The sequence below is a fragment of the Lolium rigidum genome, chromosome 4 (genome assembly GCF_022539505.1).
Source record: "Lolium rigidum isolate FL_2022 chromosome 4, APGP_CSIRO_Lrig_0.1, whole genome shotgun sequence".
Lineage (NCBI taxonomy): Eukaryota > Viridiplantae > Streptophyta > Magnoliopsida > Poales > Poaceae > Lolium > Lolium rigidum.
The window spans coordinates 23,006,313-23,029,128 of record NC_061511.1 but is presented as its reverse complement, the minus strand read 5'-3'; the positions used below and the strand labels follow the sequence as shown (position 1 = coordinate 23,029,128).

The 22,816-nt window shown below is 47.5% G+C and overlaps 1 long non-coding RNA gene across 1 annotated transcript; it reads left to right on the top strand.

The window, feature by feature from the left end:
- Window positions 1–4,817: 4,817 nt before the first annotated feature.
- Window positions 4,818–22,581, top strand: LOC124649508. Its single transcript, XR_006986664.1, has 4 exons — window positions 4,818–5,120; window positions 5,933–6,053; window positions 22,265–22,371; window positions 22,460–22,581. It is a non-coding gene; the product is annotated as an uncharacterized LOC124649508 (long non-coding RNA).
- Window positions 22,582–22,816: the final 235 nt, after the last annotated feature.

The window sequence follows — 22,816 nt, the reverse complement described above, 5'->3', positions numbered from 1 at the left end:
AAATATCACTTTTCCCCACATCTCATATGGCTAAGTCTGGTGCGTGTAACTATCCCATATTGTATCCTCTTGGTCCCTTTTGTCTTTACTTTATCCATGATTGTCCATAACACCTACACACATGTCAAAGACAAGGTAATAGTAATAAAATCCTACTAAAACTACTAAATATGCAAAGCTCATATGAAAATGAACAAGAACTCGTAAGTACACAAAATAGACATAGTTGTAGCTAGATGGAGTATGAAATGAGTGATAATATGAGTAATTGTATACTTTAAAACCTCAGTAGAAAGTGGTAAAATTTGGAGCTATCAGTGGCCTCCCCGCGGAGGTGTCCGACGACGGCCTCCCTGTAGAGGTGCTCGCGCCTACCACCCGCGGCGGTGCTCGCGGTGGCCAACCCCGGAGGTGCTCGTCGGCGGGGTTGAATGTTGGTCTCCATGGAGGTCATAAGATAAGGTGGGACCTGTTGCGGAGTTCTTCTAGCAGGAAGGTGTCGTGTGCGGCAAGCCTGTATTCGGCCGTGGTGCATGGCGGAGCGGAGAAGAAGACGCAAGGAAGGTGGAGGAGTGAGCGATGCAATTTTCCATCGGTGGACCGGTCGATGGCAAAGCGGCGAGGGAGAGAAGGGCGAGACGGAGGAGTAAGCGGCGCAGTTTGCCGACGACGACCTAGTCCATAGAGGAGTGGTGAGGGATATGCAGGACTGGGCAGAGAAGTGAGCAATGCAATTTTCCAGCGACGGCCTGGTCTAGGAGCTAGGGTGTGTGTGTGTGTGGCCAGGAAATCTCGGGGGTGAGGGGAGAAATAATAACAGGACAAGGTTCAGCTGGTATGCTCCTGTATATATAGGGACAATGCGGTTTTTTAATCACGAAGCGTCGCATGTGATAAAGGGTTAACTTCGTCAATGCCCATGATGATGGACTTGGGGTTCAGGAAGTAGGATACCGGCGCATCAACAAACCGGTTAGCCAAACTAGGCAGCCTGCGTATAGTATTATCAAGGGCGAATCACCAAGATTGTAATATGTGGAACTAGGGTTACAAGGTGTTTGCTCTGATTAAATCTATCCCCCCCTCGGTGGCTCCTCCCAACCCTTATATAGCGGGCTAGGTCTCAGAGTCCACCTCGAGGTCGAGTTACAATACATGTCGGTTCACCCGATATGGGCTTTGCTTTCCTAATGAGATATCTTCGGATTCCACCAGACTTCTTCGTGGGCTTTCCTCTATCTCTTCATGGGCTTTGTACCAGGGATAGCAATACTTAGGACCCAATATGGCATACCGATGTCAGCATGGGAGGGTGATACGTTGCAAACGTATCTATAATTTTTGATGATCCATGCTTGTTTTACACCAATTTCTATATGATTTGCTTACACTTCATTGCACTTTTATACATTTTCTGGCACTAACCTATCGACAAGATGCCACAGTGCCAGTTTCCTGTTTTCTGCTATTTTATATTTCAGAAAAGTTGTACAAAAAATATTATCGGAATTGGACGAAACAAAAGCCGAATATCTTATTTTTAAGTAACGAAGACGAAATCCACAGGGGGGGCGAAGAGGCACCACAGGGCGGCCAGACCAGGCCTAGGCACGGACCAGGCCCTGGCCGCGCCTAGGGGTGGTCTGGGGCACCCTAGCCTCCACCAACATCTCCCTTCCGCCTATAAGAAGCCTCCGAACGCGTGAACCCTAAATCAATAAGCCTCCGTCCACGAAAAATTCCGTAGCTACGCCACCGTCGCAGACAAGATCCGGGGGACAGAAGTCTCTGTTTCTGCACCATGCCGAGACGGGGAATTGCCCCCAGAGCCATCTCCATCGATTCCATCGCTATCTTCATCGCCGTTGTTGACTCGCATGATGAGGAGTGAGTAGTTCTCCCCCGAGGCTGAGGGCTTTACCGGTAGCTATGTGGTCTATCTATCTCTCCATGTATGATCTTTATGTGATCATGAGTTTTGTAATCTAGTTGAATAAGTAGATGTTATTCTTCAACTATTGTGCTACTCAAGTGGTTTTATTATGTGATCTTCGGGGACACCTTGTCCAACGGTGTGAAGGTGATAGTGTGCACACCGTGTTTGTTTCTTAAGCTTAATTTATAGAAGTACTTATAAATTGTGGTGACTAGTTAGTATGATCTTTGTATGCTCAAAGTGACAGCATCGGGCGTCCATAGATTGGGAATGCGAACTTTAAGGAGTGCTTATGCATCCCTACATAGTGAATTTGTGTTTATTATTAAACCGGAGAGTGGTTGAGAGTAGCGTAGTGAAGAGATAATATCTATGTATTCAATTATTGTATCATTGTTGAGAGTGTCTACTAGTGAAAGTATGATCATTAGGCCTTGTTTTCAAGCATTGAAACACCGTTTACAACCAGTTCTGCTACATGTTTGCCCGCTGCCAGTTTTATTTCAGATTGCAATTACCACTCATAATCATCCATAGTACTTGTATTTCACTATCTCTTCGCCGAACTAGTGCACCTATACACCTGACAAGTGTATTGGGTGTGTTGGGGACACAAGAGACTTCTTGGATCATAATTGCAGGGTTGATTGAGAGGGATATCTTTGACCTCTACCTCCCTGAGTTCGATAAACCTTGGGTGATCCACTTAAGGGAAACTTGCTGATGTTCTACAAAGCTCTGTACTTGGAGGCTTAACACTGTCTACAAGAATAGAAGCGTGCGTAGAGATCAAGCTCTTTTCTGGCGCCATTGCCGGGGAGGTAAGGTAAAACGTACTCACATCCTCTGGCTACTAAGTCTTTTAGGTGTTGGTGAGTGCTCGAAGTTATTTCCTTTAAATTCTGCAATTATATCTTTTTGTTTCTTGTTTTCATTTTCACTAGTTAGAATTAATGGAAAACATCAAAAAATTAGAGAGCTTTATAGTATTTATCTTGAGTTAGGACATGAGGTGTTTGAAGAGAAAATTAAAAAAACCTATGAAACTTTATTTGCATGCTAATAGCAATGTCATTAGTATGAATGCTTTGAACACTATTATTGCTAATAGAAAATTCTAAGCTTGGGGAAGCTAGTTTTTATGATCTTTTTAATCCCCTAGCTTTTGAGGAGGAAATTTGCTATGATGATACTATGCCTCCAATATATGATGATTACAATGACGATTATGTTATTTTTAGTCCACCTACTATCGAGGAGAAAATTAATTATGATTACAATATGCCTGCTATATTTTATGATTATGGTGATGAGAATAATAATAATAGCTATTTTGTTGAATTTGCTCCCACTACAATTAATAAGAATGACTATGCTTATGTTGGGAGTAGTAATTATTTTATGCACGTGACTCATGATAAGAATGCTTTATGTGATGGTTATATTGTTGAGTTTATTCATGATTCTACTGAAAGTTATTATGAGAGAGGAAAATATGGTTGTAGAAGTTTTCATGTTACTAAAACACCTCTCTATATGCTGAAAGCTTTGAAGTTGCTCTTATTTTATCGGCATATGCTTGTCACTTTGTTTTTTGTGAACCTATTTATGTACAAGATTCCTATGCATAGGAAGTTGGTTAGACTTAAATGTGTTTTAAATTTGCTTCTTGATGCTCTCTTTTACTTCAATTTATATCTCAAACTATTGCGCCTAGCTAAAAGGCGTTAAAGAAAAGCACTCTTGGAAGATAACCCATGTTTTTTCTGTAATTTTTCTTTTGTTGAGTCTTGAAAGTTACTAACTCTGTAATAACCTCTCCTTATCATTTTTATTTCGTTTTTGTGCCAAAAATAGCCTCTAATATGAAGAAAGTAAGATTTGGGGAAGTTGTTGTCCTGAAACAGATTCTGTGCTGTCACCATAAAAATTCATATTCCCAGACAGAAGGTAATTTTGAGCTTCCAATTTTTGAGCATATGATCCAGACTATTATCTAACTTTCATTAGTTGAACACTTCTCAATCTGAGCAACAGAAGATTTTCGAAAAAATTTGATCTTACCGGTTGTTCTGTTTTGACAGATTTCTGCCACTATTTGCATTTGCCTCTTAATCATTTTCTTTTTGAGTTCTTTTGAGAGAAAAAGCTTTTTAGAGAAGTTGATAAAGTAGCTAATGTTTTAATGGATGTTTGACTTATGTTAGAACTGAACCAAAGTGATTTTTGTTATTTTGATCGCACTATTGCCTTTTCATCAACAAAGCATCAAGTCATCTTTCTATGCGCTATATTTTTATTGCTTCATATACTATGTGTTGTTCTTGGAGCATCTTTATTTTTATTTAGTTTTCTTATGTTTTGTTTTCTGTAGAATATGGTTGGATTCTAGAATTCTTGTGTGGGAGAGAGACACGTTCCGTTTTCATTGCATACAACACTCTAGTTTTCACTCTTATTGTTTTGCGAGTGTTCCCTTTTGCTAGTAGTGTGTTTAGCTCTTGGTTTTCCATTTTTATTTTGTTTAGTTTTCTTTATTTATGTATGAATAGATCTATGGTCTTTATTGAATATTATCTACTCCCTCTGTCACGAAATAGGTGTCTGACTGGTTTTTTTTTTTGCAAAACGACCCTCACTAATTTCCGACCGAACCCCCGGTCCCTCCGCGGCTCACTTCGTCGCCCACGCGGTCTCTTCGAGCTCTCGCGACGCGGACGCCGATGCCGACCGCCACCTGATGCCACCGGCCGCCTAGCTCCACCACCTCCCTCTTCCTCTTGTGCGCCAAGCCACCGCCTTTCTTCTACCTCGGCGTGCTACCGCATCCCTCCACCTCGCGCGCGTCCTCGCCGCCTCCCTCTTCCCCTCACGTGTGCTCCTGCTCCAAGCTTTCATTTTTCCCCACTCCGGCGGTCGGATTTGCGGCCGCGCTGCTAGATTTTCGGTGCTTGTGGATGGAATCGGCTGCTGGCGACGGGGATCTGCTGCTGGCGACGGGCACCGGCTGCTGGCGACGGGTACCAGCTGCTGGTGATGGTGAGCAGCTGCTAGGGACGGCTAATGGTATCGATGGTGAGCAGCTGCTGGCGATGACTGCTGGCGATGGGGAGCAGTTGCTGACCAGTTCGTCATCTCCGTCACGTACGTCAACTACGAGATGCAGCCCCCAGTGCTGGAGCAGGTATGCTACTCCTCCATGGTTACGGATGATTGCTTGCTTAGTGTACTGTATCTCCTTTTGCTAATTGCTAATTGCTAACCGGGAGTAGCATGGTCATTCCAGCTCTTACCACTCATGAAACAGTTGCTAATTTTCAGAGTTAGCATTTTCAGAGTTGCTAATTAATCCACTAGCAGCAGCATGGTTGTACTCCTTGTAAGATTACTGATGTTGAGGTTATAGCTTTGTATGTGTTGATTTTAATCTCTGTTTATCTCTGTGAAGTGTCCACTCTCTTATGAACTACTCCCTAGTTTACAGTACTCCAACAAGAGCAATGCAATTGAATTGCTGGTTATCTCTGAATTCTCATTGGTTCACCTGGACATTGACTGAGTAATCATCACAACCATCCCAGTAATCATCATACTCCAGGAAGATACAGCTTAATTTGTGTGTGAAGTGTGAACCTCAAGGTAGACATACAGTTGGAGATACTGGCCCAAATAGACCCAAACTTACAAAGCAAATGTAACATGTTTTAGTTGCTTGTTTTATCTTAGCAAGAAAAAACCAGGAAAAACATATGGGAGTAGTTTATGTCTGAGTGAATTGATGATGGGAAAAAACCAAAAAGCCTTTTCTACTGTGCTATTGTAATTGATCTTACAATCATAATCAAAGATCATACTCCGTCCCGCTGTGCTACTGTAAATAGCCAACTGAACATCACTAGTGACTAACCATGCTACTGTACATATAGGATGTTGTCTTTCAACAAAGCACCACATTGGGTGAATCTAATTTTTTCAGACCACATTTTCTTTTTACAGACGTCATGCCCCTCGATAACCGTGATGCATTCTGATCCAGGGAAGAGCTTTCGGAAGATGTAGACAAATATGCAGCATTTTGCTTCTTCATATCCGTTTGATGTTCAGTCACTGCAGAAAGGTATTCATTAGTTACTGCAAATGTACTTCTCTTGGTTACAAGCAGATTATATATGCAAGTAAACCTTACCTAAGCCATCAAAGGCAAACACATTATGGTCATTATTAACAGGGTACATCCTCTTGGTAGCACTATGGGCACTACTATTAGCTTCCTGTAGAAAACTTGAGAACCATGGAAACATGCCCTGCCTAACATGGAAGAGCAGATATGCTTCTTGGTTTAGTGCACTTGTCTCAGTAATTGAATCAACCTGCAAGTGAAAATATGTGTTATAAGGTGAAAATATCCGTGGCATGAAAAAAGAAAGAACAATTAAGTACTAGCACTTACAAGTGAGTCATTCATCAACTGCCAACTAGTTGGTAAAGAACGAATGGTGCACATGTAGTGGCCAAAGTTAGGCAAGCCAGAATGCTTAACAACGCCATACAAATCATATTTTAGGCCCTGGTGCATGTTAAAATACAAGAAAAACATCAAAATATGCTTCATCGATAAACCAAGAATGGTGCACATCGAATGCACATGTAGCTCACCTCTTTGTCTGGGTTAGTGTGGAATAGCTGCAAATCAAGTTGTGATGGGTATGCCACATGTTTGTCAATTTTCTCAATGTAACCATCAAGGGTAACTGTGAAGCGCTTTGGTTGAAATGCTACCACATCTGGTGTTGTATCAAGCACAAGCTGTTTGTCCTTGCACACTTGGCCATTACAATTTTCACATTTTAGCATGTTCTCAGCATCACCTAATTGTTCCACCTTAGTAAAAGACTCCAATGCAGCAACAAGGTCATCAACCCGATCGATCTCCAAGCTGATATCAAGAAAGCTGCTCTAGCATCTGATGTGATGGGCTCAAATTGAGATCAATGATAGCATCCTTGCCTCTTTGTTGCTCTTGCATCTTATCACAATGTACTCTCATCAGCTGAAATCCCAGTCTCATATGGATCAAAGGTTTGGAGAAGATGTCCTCTTGGCGCATTCTGATGTATCTCCACACATCTTTTGCACTAAGAGGTGCTTTCTTCCTCTTGGAAACAAGCATATATAGTTTGCCACCGTCAATTTGTTCCTTCATATAGCTGTGCAGAGAGAAGATTAAATTTAGTCCACATGATGAGCATCGAACTCCTTCAAAAATCACAAAAAGAATTGGAACTTACTCATTGGAGAGAATTAATGGATCATCATATTGGAGTCTCGTCTTGTTGTTTATTCTCTTTCTCTTGTTATCTTGTACCCCTCTTGTTCCCTTGACCATATCCTACAAAAATATTCATGCTATAAAAAATATACAACACCAAAAAAATGCAACAATGCTATAAAGAAAATGATTATGCCAACAAAAAGAAAGCATGATCTTGTTTTACTTTTTGGAGCCACAGTATATGAATTTCTGAATTTGTTAAGTGATAGTTACAGTATATGAATTTCTGAATAAAAACAAGAGTACTCAGTCAGTTTCACTGTGCATGATATACTGACAACTACAAGCATCAGGTTACCGACAACTACAAGCAACATGTTACTGACAACTACAAGCATCAGGTTAATGAAAATGCCTTTCCCTCTTATAATTTCTAGGAGTAGCTTCTGAATATTGATCGGTTACTGACAACTACTACGGCGGTTAATGAAAATGCCTTTCCCTCTTATAATTTCTAGGAGTAGCTTCTGAGTATTGATGCTGTATCTGTTATGGTTGGTTTGACCTATACACGCAGGAAGCCCACTAGTGGCTAGTTGTGGGCTTAGCCCAAGTAAATTAGGGGCTTAGCCCAAGTAAATTAGGGTTTAGAGGAGGCCGTCCTCCTATATAAACACTTGTACCCCTTCGAGATTAATCAGACAATATTCAGTATCATTCTTGTCTCGTCTCTCCGAAGGGAGACGGAGACCCCTGCGCCCCGCCGCACCAACCCTAGCCACCGCCTCCTTCCTCCGCGACGGCGCCCAGCCGCCGGCGCCGAGCTCTCCAGCCTCTCCGCCCTCACTTCCACCCTTACAACCTCCGCCCTAGACCCGGTAGAACCCTAGCCTCTACCACTTTGGTGTCAGATTGCCTAGGTCTCATGGGCTCCAACAGCCCCCCCGTCGACCCCATCGCCGCCACGTCCGCCGCCGCCACCAACACCACCCCCGCCACCCCCGCCGCCATGACAGGCGCCCACGCGCTGCAGGGGGCCGCCGCCGCGGCTAACGGAGACCAGGCCGCCGCCGCCCCCACGGGCCTCGACCTCCTGCCCGCTTCTTTGGCGGACCTCGCCGACAGTCTCCGCGCGATCCGTTTCGAGCTCGCGGAGATCAAGGCCGGCCAGCACCCGCCGCCCCCACCGGCCGCCGTTCCGCCGCCGCCCCCACCGCCCGCCTCCGCCGCCAGCAACGGCCGCCACGCGTGGTGGCCGCCATCGCCCTCGCCAATTCCCACATGGATCGACGCGTCGCCCGTCTACACTCAGACTGTGGCGCGGACTGTTGTCCACAACTGGCGCGTGGTTGACGTGGGAGGTAGAAATCTATGTGGTGTAGCTTTTCTTCGTTCCCCGGCAACGGCGCCAGAAAATAGCTTGATGTCTACGCACGCTTCTATTCCTGTAGACAGTGTTGGGCCTCCAAGTGCAGAGGCTTGTAGAACAGCAGCAAGTTTCCCTTAAGTGAATCACCCAAGGTTTATCGAACTCAGGGAGGTAGAGGTCAAAGATATCCCTCTCAAGCAATCCTGCAATCACGATACAAGAAGTCTCTTGTGTCCCCAACACACCTAATACACTTGTCAGATATATAGGTGCACTAGTTCGGCGAAGATATAGTAAAGCACAGGTGGTATAGATGGTGGTAATATTGCAGGAAGTAAAGATGCAGTAAAACAGTAAACAAACGGTGCCAGAAAATAGCTTGCTGGCGTGGGAGGCAATTCTCTGTGGTGTAACTTTTCTATTCGGAAACAAGGCCTAGGGATCATACTTTCACTAGTGGACACTCTCAACATTGCAATCATAAAGGAATATAAATAAGCACTTCACTATGCTATTCTGAATTACTCTCACGGCAAGATAACGAACACTAATTCATCATGTAGGCAAACCTTAAAGATGTATTCCCAAGTACTAATAAACACCCCACGCTGTCACTGTGAGCATTCATAGGAGGTACTAACACACCACAATTTCATAGAGACATCCAACTCAAATCATAACTCGGTGAATAAGTATTCTGTGAAATATAGCCTAAGAGACCCACACGGTGCACACACTTGTCACCTTTACACACGTGGGACAAGGAGTCTCCAGGAGATCACATAAGTAAAATCCACTTGAATAGCATAACGACATCTAGATTACAAAGCTCATCATATGGATCTCAATCATGCAAAGCAACTCATGAGATCATTGTATTGAAGTACATGGGAGAGAGATTAACCACATAGCTACCGGTACAGCCCTTAGCCTCGGGGGAGAACTACTCCCTCCTCATCATGGGAGTCAGCAGCGGTGATGAAGATGGCGGTGGTGTCGATGGAGATGCCTTCCGGGGGCACTTCCCCGTCCCGGCGGCGTGCCGGAACAGAGACTTCTGTCCCCCGAATCTTGGCTTCGCGATGGCGGCGGCTCTGGAACTTTTCTCGTATCATGGCTTATTCCTTTAGGGTTTTCGCGATGGAGTCCTTAAGTAGGCGGAAGGGCAGCCTCGGAGGGGCCCTGGTGGGGGCACACAATAGGGGGCGCGCCCCACCCCTTGGCTGCGCCGCCCTGGCGTGTGGGGCCCCCCTGGCTCCCCTCTGGTCTCTCTCCGGTGTTCTGGAAGCTTCGTGGAAAAATAAGATACTAGGCGTTGATTTCGTCCAATTCCGAGAATATTTCCTTACTAGGATTTCTAAAACCAAAAACAGAAGAAAACAGGAACTGGCACTTCGGCATCTCGTTAATAGGTTAGTTCCGGAAAATGCATAATAATGACATAAAGTGTGTATAAAACATGTGAGTATCATCATAAAAGTAGCATGGAACATAAGAAATTATAGATACGTTTGAGACGTATCAAGCATCCCGAAGCTTAGTTCCTACTCGCCCTCGAGTAGGTAAACGATAACAAGGATAATTTCTGAAGTGACATGCTATCATAATCTTGATCAATACTATTGTAAAGCATATGAGATGAATGCAGCGATTCAAAGCAATGGTAAAGACAATGAGTAAACAACTGAATCATAGAGCAAAGACTTTTCATGAATAGTACTTTCAAGACAAGCATCAATAAGTCTTGCATAAGAGTTAACTCATAAAGCAATAAATTCAAAGTAAAGGCATTGAAGCAACACAAAGTATGATTAAGTTTCAGCAATTGCTTTCAACTTGTAACATGTATATCTCATGGATAATTGTCAACACAAAGTAATATAACAAGTGCAATAGGTAAACATGTAAGAATCAATGCACACAGTTGACACAAGTGTTTGCTTCTAAGATAGAAAGAAGTAGGTAAACTGACTCAACATAAAAGTAGAAGAATGGCCCTTCGCAGAGGGAAGCATGGATTACTATTTTTGTGCTAGAGCTTTTATTTTGAAAACATAGAAACAATTTTGTCAACGGTAGTAATAAAGCATATGTGTTATGTATAAGACATCCTATAAGTTGCAAGCCTCATGCATAGTATACCAATAGTGCTCGCACCTTATCCTAATTAGCTTGGATTAACATGGATTATCATTGCATAACATATGTTTCAACCAAGTGTCACAAAGGGGTACCTCTATGCCACTTTGTACAAAGGTCTAAGGAGAAAGCTCGCATTGGATTTCTCGCTTTTGATTATTCTCAACTTAGACATCCATACCGGGACAACATAGACAACAGATAATGGACTCCTCTTTAATGCATAAGCATTCAACAACAGGTAGTATTCTCATAAGAGATTGAGGATTGTTGTCCAAAATGAAACTTCCACCATGGATCATGGCTTTAGTTAGCGGCCCAATGTTCTTCTCTAACAATATGCATACTCAAACCATTTGATCATGATAAATCACCCTTACTTCAGACAAGACGAACATGCATAGGAACTCACATGATATTCAACAAAGGTGTAATAGTTGGTGGCGTCCCCAGAAACATGGTTATCGCTCAACAAGCAACTTGTAAGAAATAAGATACATAAGTACATATTCAATACCACAATAGTTTTTAAGCTATTTTTCCCATGAGCTATATATTGCAAAGACAAAGAATGGAATTTTAAAGGTAGCAGTCAAGCAATTTACTTTGGAATGGCAGAGAAATACCATGTAGTAGGTAGGTATGGTGGACACAAATGGCATAGTTTTTGGCTCCAGGATTTTGGATGCACGAGAAGTAATCCCTCTCAATACAAGGCTTAGGCTAGCAAGGTTGTTTGAAGCAAACACAAGTATGAACCGGTACAGCAAAACTTACATAAGAACATATTGCAAGCATCATAAGACTCTACACTGTCTTCCTTGTTGTTCAAACCCTCACCAGAAAATATCTAGACTTTAGAGAGACCAATCATGCAAACCAAATGTCAACAAGCTCTACAGTATTTCTTCATTAATAGGTGCAAAGCACATGATGCAAGAGCTTAAACATGATCTATATGAGCACAACAATTGCCAAGTATCAAATTATTCAAGACATTATACGAATTACCACATGCAACATTTTCTGTTTCCAACCATATAACAATTAACGAAGCAGTTTCAACCTTCGCCATGAACATTAAGAATAAAGCTAAGAACACATGTGTTCATATGCAACAGCGGAGCGTGTCTATCTCCCACACAAGCATGATAGGATCAGATTTTATTCAAACAAAACAAAAATAAAAGCACACAGACGCTCCAAGTAAAGTACATAAGATGTGACGGAATAAAAATATAGTTTCACTAGAGGTGACCTGATAAGTTGTCGATGAAGAAGGGGATGCCTTGGGCATCCCCAAGCTTAGATGCTTGAGTCTTCTTGAAATATTCAGGGATGAACCACGGGGGCATCCCCAAGCTTAGACTTTTCACTCTTCTTGATCATATTGTATCATCCTCCTCTCTTGACCCTTGAAAACTTCCTCCACACCAAACTCAAAACAAACTCATTAGAGGGTTAGTGCATAATCAAAAATTCACATATTCAGAGGTGACACAATCATTCTTACCACTTTTGGACATTGCACAAAGCTACTGAAAGTTAATAGAACAAAGAAATCCATCAAACATAGCAAAACAGGCAATGCGAAATAAAAGGCAGAATCTGTCAAAACAGAACAGTCCGTAAACACGAATTTTTTAGAGGCACTTAACTTGCTCAGATGAAAATGCTCAAATTGAGTGAAAGTTGCGTACATATCTGAGGATCACGCACGTAAATTGGCAGATTTTTCTAAATTTTCTACAGCAGGGGCGGCTCAATTTCGTGACAGCAAGAAATCTGTTCCTGCGCAGTAATCCAAATCTAGTATTGGCTTTACTATCAAAGACTTTACTTGGCACAACAATGCAATAAAATAAAGATAAAGAGAGGTTGCTACAGTAGTAACAACTTCCAAGACGCAACAAAGCAGTAGCAAAAATAAAAACATGGGTTATCTCCCAAGAAGTGCTTTCTTTATAGCCATTAAGATGGGCTCAGTAATTTTAATGATGCACTCGCAAGAAACAAGAGTTGAAGCAAAAGAGAGCATCAAAAGCAAGTATGAAACACTTTTAAGTCTAACCCACTTCCTATGAAAAGGAATCTTGTACACAAATAAATTCATGTAGAACAAAGTGACAAGCATATGAAGATAAAACACAAGTAACTTCAAGATTCTCAACATAGAGAGGGGAAACTTAATATTATTAAGATGCATATAACCATGTTTCCCTCTCTCATAATAAATTTCAGTAGCATCATGAACAAACTCAACAATATAACTATCACATAAAGCATTCTTATCATGAGTCTCACGCATAAAATAATTACTACTCCCAACATAGTCATTCTTATTAATTGTAGTGGGAGAAAATTCAACAAAGTAGCTATCATTATTATTCTCATCATCAAATATAGGAGGCACAGTATAATCATAATAAACTTTATCCTCCATAGGCAAAATGCCCGTGCGTTGCAACGGAAAAAAAAACATCATACAATGCCCTAGCCAAATAAGTATTACCTCCGTTCTGTATAAAATTGCGACACCAATTTTAGAATGGAGGGAGTAAGAATCATGAACCCTCCCCGTCCCCTTACATACACATATACATGTCCTCTATTGCACCCTTTTTGTGTGTTCTGTAGTTGCAATGAGTGACAACATATTAAGAGCTAGAATGATAATTAAAAATCTATTACGCGCAATATTCTTACAATATGCATAAATGGAAAAGCCTATGAAATGACGGAAATTTGACCTACTTTACCACAAATTCGACATGAGTCAATGCAACCATGCTGGAAAAAAAAACTAATTAGGGTAACTATATGCATGCAATCACAATTAAAAAACTATGCTTATAAAGAAGAGTTCCATCTATGAAGCTTGGCTAAGTGTATGGAGTAAATACATATAAATATTAGGATAGAAAAGGTGATGCAGGAGGCTCTATTTTTGTACAACAATTTTGGTGTTCCACATGCTAAGTGTGTTTTTTTGCTTACTATTTCTTTTCGTGACAGCCCAACTGTCATTAGTCATTACAATAGATAATTTCCTCTATTCTTAATGCAAAGGCAGTAAAAAAAGATGATTAGTTTCACATGCACATGCGCATATTTTACTCCATTAGGTGCAGGTAGTACGACAATTTCTTGTTTCAGTTTGAACTAAAACTCAGACTGCACAAAGCTAAGATGAGTTTTAGTAAATATCTATGTTATGCTCTCCTTGTAATCATCAACTTAAAATACTATATGTAACAGCATCCATAAACATGATTTGGTAATGCCGAGACTGCTTTAAGCAAATGAGAATGCGATGTCGTACCTGTTTCAGGAAGAGGGTTGATTATGTAACAAAATTGATAATCATCATTGGCTCCTGTGTCTGCTGCGCTGCGTGTAGCTTCCCAGTGACCTGCACGTCCTCCGAAATAGGCCCCGGGTAAGCCTGGCGAAGACGATGTCCTAGTCGATTGTAGTACACTACTACACTTCTATCTTTATTTTATTTTTACCTAAGCTTATCTTCAGACTGAATATCTAGCTACATCTGCAAGGTGCCTCTACGATTGAACGTGACAGGATCAAAAGCTGGTGTCATCCGATATTCCGATCTAGTCAAAGCGCTTGCGGTAGTAGCTTCCTGGGCATCATGCATGAGAGGCTAACCTTGAGCTGCGTCGCCGTCGCAATGAAACTTCTCAAGCAACTCGTCCAGGCAAAGTCGTTTCACAGGGTTGGGAAGGACTCAGAGCTGGCTTCGTGTCTCTCTTGGACTTTCCATGTAGCGGGTGGTAGGAACCGGTGACGCGAGGAGTGCGCACAGCAACGTCGCAGGCTCGCAGCCCGGCCTGGACGGTGCAACGCTGGCGGCGTCGCCTCGGCTTCATCGAGCAGCCCGACGTAGCACTCGTTGTCCTGAGCCGCCGCCGGCGTGGCCTCCTAGAATGGCCCGACGTCGTACCGTACTACCGTCCTGCTCGAATCCCTCTCCTCTCGTCCTCGTCCTGGACTCCTGGTCACTTCACTGTAGTAGTAGTAGGCTCGTAGTCGTACTCGTAGCACTCGATGTCGCTTGCCATGGCGAGCCGCCGGCGTTGTCGGCAGCTCGAGCTGCCCATCGTCGTGCTCGTGTCCGGCTCCAATCCGTAGTTCCCTAGTCGTCCTCTTCTTCGGCATAGAACTCGTTGTCGCTTGCCATGGCGAGCCGGCGACGGCGTAGGCGCATGGCCTCCTCGAGCAGCTCAACATCGTCCCTGTCCGTCTCCAGTCCCTGCTCGTCCTCATCGTTGTCGCTACCATGACAAGCCGCCGTGGCCTCCTCGAGCAGCTCAACATCGTCCCTGTCCGTCTCCAGTCCCTGCTCGTCCTCATCGTTGTCGCTGCCATGACGAGCCGCCGCTGGCCGAGTGTTTGATCGATCGAGCGTGGCGGCCAAACTAATCTAGGTTTAGTAAATAAACCACCCGATACAAAGTTCGGGACGATGTTGTGGAAACTTATCTGAGTTCCGTCAGGTACGTATCGATCGCGTTGGAGCAAAATTCGTGCCGTGCTGCGAATTTTTGTCTGGGCTTCGATCGATCGAGGACGAGTAGGGCGTGTGCATAAATAGGGTTCTGTGGACGCGTAGACGTTTCCAGCGACAGCCGAAGCGGAGTTTGGCACGGATTGGCTGCACGAGTTGGTACCGTATCGATCCATACCTTCCGGCTCGAGGCCCAGCCTAATTTTGCTACGGCCGGAAACGTAAAGCTTGTTGGACGAAGGCGTAAATTGACGGACCGAACCAAGGAAACGTTAGGTCCTTTATTATTAGGTATAGATAGTAGGTGGCACCAGAAGACCACTATCATTATAATCATCATAAATAGGAGGCAAAGTATCATCAAAGAAAATTTTCTCCTCAATGCTTGGGGGACTAAAAATATCATGCTCATCAAAACCAGCTTCCCCAAGCTTAGAACTTTCTATATTATTATCAACAATGGTGTTCAAAGCGTTCATACTAATATTACTACTAGCATGCAAATAAGGTTCCATAGGTTTTTTAATTTTCGCATCAAACAATCCATGTCTTAACTCAGGAAATAGTTTAAAAAGCTCACAGTTGTTTTCCATTATGCCTTACTAGTGTTTAACAAGAAACAAAAAGATGCAATTGCAGGATCTAAAGGAAATAGCTTCGAGCACTCACACACCGGCAACAAGACTAGGAGATAGCTTAGTAGTCGGAGGATGTGAATACCTTTTACCTTACCTCCCCGGCAATGGCGCCAGAAAATATCTTGCTGTCCACAACTGGCGCGTGGTTGACGTGGGAGGTAGAAATCTCTGTGGTGTAGCTTTTCTTCGTTCCCCGGCAACGGCGCCAGAAAATAGTTTGATGTCTACGCACGCTTCTATTCCTGTAGACAGTGTTGGGCCTCCAAGAGAAGAGGTTTGTAGAACAGCAGCAAGTTTCCCTTAAGTGAATCACCCAAGGTTTATCGAACTCAGGGAGGTAGAGGTCAAAGATATCCCTCTCAAGCAACCCCTGCAATCACGATACAAGAAGTCTCTTGTGTCCCCAACACACCTAATACACTTGTCAGATGTATAGGTGCACTAGTTCGGCGAAGAGATAGTAAAGCACAGGTGGTATAGATGGTGGTAATATTGCAGGAAGTAAAGATGCAGTAAAACAGTAAACAAACGGTGCCGTGAAAATAGCTTGCCGGCGTGGGAGGCAATTCTCTGTGGTGTAACTTTTCTATTCGGAAACAATGCCTAGGGATCATACTTTCACTAGTGGACACTCTCAACATTGCAATCATAAAGGAATATAAATAAGCACTTCACTATGCTATTCTGAATTACTCTCTGGCAAGATAACGAACACTAATTCATCATGTAGGCAAACCTTAAAGATGTATTCTCAAGTACTAATAAACACCCCACGCTGTCACTGTGAGCATTCATAGGAGGTACTAACACACCACAATTTCATAGAGACATCCAACTCAAATCATAACTCGGCGAATAAGTATTCTCATGAAATATAGCCTAAGAGACCCACACGGTGCACACACCGTCACCTTTACACACGTGGGACAAGGAGTCTCCGGAGATCACATAAGTAAAATCCACTTGAATAGCATAACGACATCTAGATTACAAAGCTCATCATATGGATCTCAATCATGCAAAGCAACTCATGAGATCATTGTATTGAAGTACATGGGAGAGAGATTAACCACATAGCTACCGGTACAGCCCTTAGCCTCGGGGGAGAACTACTCCCTCCTCATCATGGGAGTCAGCAGCGGTGATGAAGATGGCGCTGGTGTCGTTGGAGATGCCTTCCGGGGGCACGCCGCCAGGACAGAGACTTCTGTCCCCCGAATCTTGGCTTCGCGATGGCGGCGGCTCTGGAACTTTTCTCGTATCGTGGCTTATTCCTTTAGGGTTTTCGCGATGGAGTCCTTAAGTAGGCGGAAGGGCAGCCTCGGAGGGGCCCTGGTGGGGCCACACAATAGGGGGGCGCGCCCCACCCCTTGGCCGCGCCGCCCTGGCGTGTGGGGCCCCCTGGCTCCCCTGTGGTCTCTCTCCGGTGTTCTGGAAGCTTCGTGGAAAAATAAGATACTAGGCGTTGATTTCGTCCAATTCCGCGAATATTTCCTTACTAGGATTTCTAAAACCAAAAACAGAAGAAAACAGGAACTGGCACTTCGGCATCTCGTTAATAGGTTAGTTCCGGAAAATGCATAATAATGACATAAAGTGTGTATAAAACATGTGAGTATCATCATAAAAGTAGCATGGAACATAAGAAATTATAGATACGTTTGAGACGTATCACGGACGACGGTTCAGCAGCCCGCCCACCCCTTTCGCGGTCCTGGCGGGTTTGCGGCCCCTTCGCCGCGAGCACGTCCTTCAACCCGGGCCGCCAGGAGGGCGCCCCCGAGGTCCCGCTTCTGCCACAGCAGCCGCCCCGCTTCACCAAGCTGGAGTTCGCCACCTACGACGGCGCCACCGATCCCCTGAACTGGCTGAACCAGTGTGAGCAGTTTTTTCGGCGGCAGCGGACGCTCAGCGCCAACCGCACGTGGATCGCCTCCTATCACCTATGGGGCGCCGCGCAGACTTGGTACTACGCCCTCGAGCAGGACGAGGGCGGGATGCCGCCCTGGGAGCGTTTCCGCGACCTGTGCCTCCAGCGGTTTGGGCCGACCCTCCGCGGCAGCCGCCCGCCGAGCCGGGACGCCTCGCCTTCACCACCACGGTCCAGGACTTCGCCGACCGCTTGCGGCGCTCGCGTGCCATGCCCCGGGCGTCTCGGCGCGGCAGCGCGCCGATCTCTTCGTCGGCGGCCTCCCCGACTACATCCGCGTCGACGTCGAGATGCGCGAGCCGGCGGACCTGCATACGGCCATGTACTACGCACGAGCTTACGAGCAGCGCGCCCTCGCCATGCAGCAGGTCTACGTGCAACGTGGCAGCGCTCGTCCCGCGCCCCGACCCGCCCCGGCGCCCACCGCCCCGCCGCGCCCCGCGCCGGCCGCTGCGCTCGCAGGCCCTCCTGCGCTGACTCGCCCCTTCAAGCAGCTGATGGCTGCAGAGCAGCTTGAGTGGCGCCGCCAGGGGCTGTGCTTCAACTGCGACGAGAAGTACGCACCGGGCCACACGTGCGCCCGCCTCCTGGAGACCGTCGATGACGCCGACGTTGAGGTCCTCACCGCCGAGCTCGCGGCCGCCACCGTCACCTGAGGCCGGTGTCACGACCTACGCGCCAGTCGACGCATCCGCCTTCGTCGTCTCTCTTCATGCTATGGCGGGCATCAAGACGGCAAAGACGATGCTGCTCCCGGTGACGATCAATGGGGAGCGTCTCACTGCGCTGGTGGACACGGGCTCCACGCACAACTTCCTGTCCAACACCGCCATGCGCCGCCTCGCTCTCCGGCCGGCGGGATCGGAGAAGTACAGCGTCACCGTCGCCAACGGGGATCGTCTTACGTGCCAGGGCGTGGCGCGACAGGTTCCCGTGCTCGTGGGCAACGAGCCGTTCTCCATCGACTGCGTCAGCATCGACTTGGGCTGCTACGACTTCATCCTCGGCCTCGACTTCCTGAGCACCTTAGGCCCCATCCTGTGGGACCTCGACGTGCTGTCCCTCATCTTCTGGCGCGAGGGCGGACGCCGTGTTCACTGGACGGGCGTGGGCAGCACTGGCACATCCCCGCAGCTCCACCTGATGGCCGCCGCGCTAGACGAGGCGCATCCGCTCCTGGCCGACTTACTGCAGCAGCACGACGACCTCTTCGACGAGCCGCAAGGCCTCCCTCCCTCGCGACCCTGTGACCACCGCATCCACCTGCTGCCAAACACGGCACCCGTAGGCTGTGCGGCCGTACCGGTACCCCCAGCTGCGGAAGGACGAGCTCGAGCGCCGTGTGGCGGTCATGCTAGCACAGGGCATCATTCGGATCTCGACGTCACCGTTCTGCGCCCCCGTGCTCCTTGTGCGCAAGACCGACGGCACGTGGCGTTTCTGCATCGACTTCCGCGCCCTCAACACCGTCACGTCCAAGGACAAGTTTCCCATTCCCGTTGAGGATGAGCTCCTGGACGAGCTGCATGGCGCGCGCTTCTTCACCAAGCTCGACTTGCGCTCGGGCTATCATCAGGTGCGCATGCACCCGGACGATATCGCCACGACGGCGTTCCGCACTCACCATGGCCACTACGAGTTTTTGGTGATGCCGTTCGGCCTCTCCAACGCACCGGCGACCTTCCAGGCCCTGATGAACGACGTGCTCAGCCCCTACTTACGCCGCTTTGTGCTTGTTTTCTTTGATGATATTTTGATCTACAACGCATCCTGGGCGGAGCACCCGCAAGCACGTGGCCATCATCTTCAACGAGCTTCGAGCGCATCGTCTTCATCTCAAGCGCTCGAAGTGCTCGTTTGGCACGACCTCCGTCGCGTACTTGGGCCACGTCATCTCCGCCGACGGTGTCGCGATGGACGCGGACAAGGTCGCTGCCGTTGCCGCCTAGCCGACGCCCCAGTCGCCGCGAGCTCTTCGCGGATTTTTGGGCCTCACAGGATACTACCGGCGATACATCCAGGACTTCGGCCTCATCGCCGCGCCCCTCACGCGCCTGCTTCGCCGCGACGCCTTCTCCTGGGACGAGGAGGCGGCCACGGCCTTCGCCGCCCTGCAGCAGGCCCTCACGACGGGTCCCGTTCTTCGGATGCCGGACTTCGACGAGCCGTTCGTGGTGGACTCGCGACGCCCCGGCATTGGCTTCGGCGCCGTACTTCACCAGGGCGAGGGTCCACTCGCCTTCTTCAGTCGCCCCTTCGCCGCGCGCCACCACAAGCTCGCCGCATATGAGCGCGAGCTGATCGGGCTAGTCCAGGCGGTGCGCCACTGGCGGGCGTATCTTTGGGGCCGGACCTTCCGTGTGCGCACTGACCACTACGGCCCCGAGTTCTTGCTGGATCAGCGCCTCTCCACCGTCCCGCAACACCAGTGGATCAGCAAGCTCTTCGGCTTCGACTTCACCGTCGAGTACGCCCCGGCCGCCTCAACACAGTCGCCAACGCCCTGTCCCGCCGAGACGTTGAAGACACTGCGGACACGCCCACAGTCGGTGCAGCCCTCTGCATCCACTCCGGGCCATCTTTCGCCTTCATCGACGAGGTTCGCCACGCTACTGCCACGGCTGCGGATGCGCAGCAGCTGCGCCAGCGCCTGGCCGACGGCGAGCTGGCTGTGCCATGGCGCCTGGACGAGGGACTACTCCTCCATGGACGCCGCATCTTCGTGCCAGATCATGGAGACCTGCGCCACCAGGCCTTGTCCTTGGCGCATTCTGCAGGTCACGAGGGCGTCTAGAAGACCCTGCACCGTCTCCGCGCTGACTTTTACATTCCAGGGGATGGCGCCCTGGTGCGAGACTGGGTGGGGGCGTGTGTCACATGCCAGCGGAACAAGACGGAGACGCTCCGTCCGGCGGGCTTGCTGCAGCCGCTGGACATGCCGTCCCAGGTATGGGCGGACATCTCCATGGACTTCATCGAGGGGCTGCCGAAGGTTGGCGGCAAGTCCGTCATCCTCACGGTGGTTGACCGCTTCTCCAAGTACGCGCACTTCATCGCCCTCGGCCATCCCTATACGGCGGCGTCCGTGGCACGCGCCTTCTTCGACGGCATCGTTCGCCTCCACGGGTTTCCGTCCTCCATCGTCAGTGATCGTGATCCTGTGTTCACGGGTCACGTCTGGAGGGACCTCTTTGGGTTGGCGGGCGTGAAGCTCCGCATGAGCACGGCGTTTCATCCTCAGACGGACGGCCAGTCCGAGATCGTCAACAAGATCATCGCCATGTACCTGCGCTGCATCACCGGGAATCGTCCACGAGCTTGGGTGGACTGGCTAGCGTGGGCCGAGTACTGCTACAACACATCCTACCACTCCGCGCTGCATGCTACTCCCTTTGAGGTGGTCTACGGGAGGCCACCACCAGCGATGCTTCCCTATGCGTCTGGCACGGCCCGTACTGAGACGGCGGATGACTTGCTGCGTACCCGCGACGAGATACTGGCTGAGGCGCGCCAGCGACTTCTTCAGGCTCAGCAGCTGGCTAGGAGGTACTATGATGCACATCATCGCGAGGAGGAGTTTGCGGTGGGCGACTGGGCCTGGCTACGCCTTCTTCACTGGATGACCCAGTCCTTGGACCCGCGCTCCAGGCGCAAGTTGGGACCTCGTTACGCCGGTCCTTTCCGTGTGCTGGAGCGCATCGGCAAGCTCACCTACCGCCTTGAGTTGCCTGCGGGCTCGCGCCTGCACGAAGTCTTCAACGTCGGCCTCCTGAAGGCCTACCGGGGCGACCCTCCTTCTGCACCACCAGCTCTTCCACCTACTTCGGATGGGCGTCTCGAGCCTGCCCCGGCGAGTGTGGCTCGCGTGTTGAAGGCCCAGCAGCGCCGTGGTGTTTGGCACGTCTTGGTGCATTGGACGGAGCCTGCCGGAGGACGAGGCGACTTGGGAGAAGCTTGAAGATCTCCGCCGGCAGCTTCGAAGTTCAGCTCGAGGACGAGCTGTTTGAGAAGGCGGGGAGAGATGTTATGGTCGGTTTGACCTATACACGCAGGAAGCCCACTAGTGGCTAGTTGTGGGCTTAGCCCAAGTAAATTAGGGGCTTAGCCCAAGTAAATTAGGGTTTAGAGGAGGCCGTCCTCCTATATAAACACTTGTACCCCTTCGAGATTAATCAGACAATATTCAGTATCATTACTGTCTCGTCTCCTGAATGGAGACGGGAGACCCCTGCGCCCCGCCGCACCAACCCTAGCCACCGCCTCCTTCCTCCGCGACGGCGCCCAGCCGCCGGCGCCGAGCTCTCCAGCCTCTCCACCCTCACTTCCACCCTTACAACCTCCATCCTAGATCCGGTAGAACCCTAGCCTCTACCAGTATCCTGCTTTATCAAGCTGTTGTTATGCAACCTAAAATGACTGAAGTAAATGTAGCGAGACTGTTTATCATTGTTGCAGGATATGCTGGAGTCTCTTGGAAATACAAAATGATGCCGTATCCTGCTTTATCAAGCTGGTTTATCTGATGGGCTTCCTAAGTTTGTGAAGGCTGAAGGATATGCTGGGTAAGTCGATGCAAGGAAACGAAATATTGGAATCTATTGTTCTCTGTAACTGTAACCTCACTCTACTGAAAAAATGTTGGGTATGCAGATTGTACAAGGGGATTGTTCCACTATGGCAGTAAGTTTCTGTTCCTGCTTATTGTAACCAAAATTTTGTTTCATTCTTTTAAAAAAATGTTTGGCCTCCTCGTAGACATCTGCTACTCTAATTCATATATAGATATATATGGGAGCGGCGATTTGGCTCCCGGGAGCATTTGCTCCCGGTTTTTTCAAAAAATCAGAATACATCGAAAACTTATCAAAAAAATCCGTAAAAAATCATGAACGTACCTGACCATGGCACGCACCACCGTGTAAAATTTCGTTGCAAAATGTTATCGTATGCGCCCTGGACAAAAATGACAAATTTCTGACATGAAATGAGATCCAAAAATTTGAATCT